The sequence below is a fragment of the Cynara cardunculus genome, assembly GCF_001531365.2.
Source record: "Cynara cardunculus var. scolymus isolate 2C chromosome LG 5, CcrdV1, whole genome shotgun sequence".
Classification (NCBI taxonomy): domain Eukaryota; kingdom Viridiplantae; phylum Streptophyta; class Magnoliopsida; order Asterales; family Asteraceae; genus Cynara; species Cynara cardunculus.
In genome coordinates, this window is record NC_037532.1 from 31,070,654 (window position 1) to 31,074,304 (window position 3,651).

The 3,651-nt window shown below is 40.0% G+C and overlaps 1 pseudogene; it reads right to left on the reverse strand.

The window, feature by feature from the left end:
• Positions 1–2,619, reverse strand: part of LOC112512992 — a 9,483-nt pseudogene extending 6,864 nt beyond the window's left edge.
• Between the last annotated feature and the right edge of the window lie 1,032 nt (positions 2,620–3,651).

The following is a 3,651-nucleotide window of genomic DNA, read 5'->3' on the forward strand; positions in this document are numbered from 1 at the left end:
GGCCCAATTTCATTAGTCTAGAGGTGTGAAATATAACCGAACAATTACCATGCAAGAATGCACTTTTAACGTCAAGTTGGTAGAGTTTCCAACCATTCTTTGCAGCTAACGCTATCACCAATCAAATTGTATCCCATCGAGCAACGGGAGCAAGGACCTCATTGTAGTCGATCCCCTTTTTTTGCGCATAGCCTTTTACTACTAGCCGAGCTTTGCACTTATCTACTTCACCCTTCTCGTTCAGCTTTGTCCGGTACACCCACTTCACACCTATCACTTTGACTTCAGTTGGTCATTGAACCAGTTCCCAGGTATGATTCCTTTCTATGGCTTCGATCTCCACGTTCATGGCGTCCCTCCAACGCCTTGACTTTACTGCATCTTCATAACAAGTTGGATCATCAGTTGACACAAACATAAGAAAGTTTTGTACCTCCTCATCTGAGATTTGCTCTCCGCTGGTGTAGTCTTTAAGATAGGCTGGTGCTCTTCTTTCCCTTTTACCAGGTGCTGTCAAGGGGCTTGCACTTTCACTGGATGGAGGATTGTCACTTCCTTAAGCACTTTCTTCTTCAGCATGGGGTGGAGAATTGTTCCATTCCTCATCTGATTTTTCATCGGTTTCGGCAGCTTTGTAATTATCATTGACGATGTCTTCATAAGCTTCTCCCCAAGCGAGAGTGATATTTACTGCATTGCTTAATGTCCTCCTCCAATCCCAACATTCTTCTTCCTCAAAGACTACATCGCGGCTAATTGTGACTTTCATCGTAGCGGGACTTATCAGCTTGTACCCTTTTGACTCTTTGCTATACCCGATCATTGCAAGCTTTTGACTCCGAGCATCCAACTTAAGTCTTCTTTCTGCTGGTACGTGTACGTTCCCTATACAACCAAAAATCCTAAAGTATTCAACATTAGGTTTTTGGCCACTCCAGCACTCCTTTGGAGTCTTATCCTTTACCGCAGATGTGGGACTCCTGTTGAGTACGTGACTTGCCCATTTCACAGCGTCTGGCCAGAAGGTCTTTGGCATATTTTTTTCTTCGAGAACACAACGCACCATGTTAAGAAGAGTGCGATTTTTACGCTCAGCAATACCATTTTGCTGTGGCGTAAATGGCACGGTCAGCTGCCTTTTTATGCCCTGTGAATTGCAAAATTCTGAAAATTCCTTGGAGTTGAACTCCCCTCCCCTGTCAGTTCTCAAACTACATATTGGATGACCAGACTCCTTTTCCACCATGGCTTTAAAAGTTTTGAAAGTTGCAAAAGTCTCACTTTTTTAACTTAAAAAATAAACCCATACCTTGCGACTGAAATCATCGGTGAACGTTAACACATACCTCTTCTTACTGTGTGATTCCGGAGAAATCGGTCCACAAAGGTCTGAATGCACAAGTTGCAGGTGCCTCACTGCTCTCCAGACGCTTTTCTTTGGAAAAGTTACCCTGCTTTGCTTTCCAACCATGCAGCCGCTGCAGACTTTATTTGGGGCTTTAAGTATTGGCATTCCACAAACCATCTTCTTGTTACATAGGAGTTCTAAATTCTTGTAGCTCAAGTGTCTGAACCTCTTGTGCCAAAGCTCGCTTACTTCTTCATATTGTGCATTAAAACAAGCAGGTTCGGTGATAAGAATACTTGTACCTATGATAAACATTCTATTCGCCGTCATACAGCTTTCCATGATATAGCCTCTTCTCGAATGATACATCTTGCAAACACCTTCATTGATTAGCATGGTTATTCCTTTTTCCTGAAGCTGACCCATACTCAGTAAGTTGTTGCACAACTCCGGGATGAAAAACACATCAGTCAAAATGTCTGACCCTCGACTTCCATTTTTATGTTTCCCTTGCCAATTATTTTCATCTTAGTGTCGTTACCGAGTTTCACTGAGTGCCTGAAGTTCTCATCCAGATGTAAGAACCATTCCTTGTTGCCCGTCATGTGATTCGAGCAACCGGAATCCAGAAACCACACCCCTTTTCTGGTTTGGAACATATATGTCTGTGCCATCAGCAACATGTCATCTTGATCATCACTTTCTGCGAAATTTTCCCTTCGCTCCCAGCTTGGACATTCATACTGGAAGTACCCCAAATTGTGGCATTTGTAGCACTCTATAAGAGCTTTATTCAACGATTGTCTTCCTCTTCCTCGTCCCCGACCACGCAACACCCCTCTGCCTCTTCCTTTTCCAGATCGGTCTTCAGACGACACTTTGAGCGCTTGTTCCTCCTCGATCGGTCCTTTCATTCTTTGTTCATGAATTAAGAGGCTACTCTGAAGCTCATCCATCGTTAGTGTCTCCACATTGCTTGATTCTTCTATCGAGCATACAGCATAATTGAATCTTGGAACAAGAGACCTCAAAATCTTTGTAGTAATATCGTTCTCCTTAATAGTTTCTCCGTATGCCTTCATTTGTTTTGCTATCGATAGAGTCCTTCCAAAGTAGGCATTAATCATTTCACCGTCTTTCATCATTAACACCTCGAACTCGATTTTCAGACTCAGAAGTTGTGCTCTTTTAACTCGTGTTGAGCCTTTGTATTTCTGCCTCATAAAATCCCATATTTGCTTCGATGTGTCATCATTCAAAATTGTCTCCATGATATCTCTATCAATGGCTTGATAAAGATAATTTTTCACCTTCTTGTCCCTCAGTTGTTCCTCCGCAATGACCTTGGCCTCTTCTGCAGTAGCTACTCTTCCTTGTGGAACAACAATAATTCATTCTTCAATGAGACTCCAGTATTCTTTTGATCGCAGAAAATTCTCCATCAGTTTTGCCCAATGTTCATAGAAGCCATCAAATTTTGGAATGGCTGGTTGAACAAAATCCTTACTGTTATCAGCCATACTCTCTCTTGACACATTGTTTCTCTCCTCTGTGTATGCTCTTTCTCTCTCTCTCTCTCTTTCTCTCTCTCTCTCTCTTTCTCGTGTCTTCTCTCAGAGTTTCTCTTTGCTGTATACTCTCTCTCTCTCTCTTGATTGTGCTCTGATACCAAATGTTGAACACAATTGTTTTTACAGCTTCAAACTCTATCATTTATTGAAGAGAAACAGGGCTATATATAGCCGATACTTGAAAAGAACAAGCTATAAAACATGAACTAGCTAACTGGCTAAGAAGACTAATTCAAAACAAACAAACTTCACCTAATCGTTCCTATAAACTAGGAAACCTTATTGAAAGCAACAAATAATTATTCAAAATTCTTCAACAATTTGATTCATCAAGATTTCCATGAAATTTTAGATTCATTCTCACATTTTCCAATATTTGATTCATTCTCATAGTTTTCATGAAACGTTATTAATATAGATGTAACATTAAATGAATAGGTTAATCACCATTCTAATTGAGTATGTGCTCCATACACCATTTTTATGGGTTAAGCAATGGTGAATTTTGCCAATTACTAGTGAATTTTGTTTCATTAAAATTATTAGATGGTAAATCATGTTTTTCTTGAATATGTTGTTGCATACCTTACGCTAATTGGTTCATATATCATCATATTGGTTCATTGAAATTTCCAGCTGGTACGTCATATATTAACTGACTATGTGGAAAATAAACTATGATTATGGGTTTTTACAAAATGGAATATGTGTGTAATTTTGATACGATGACAT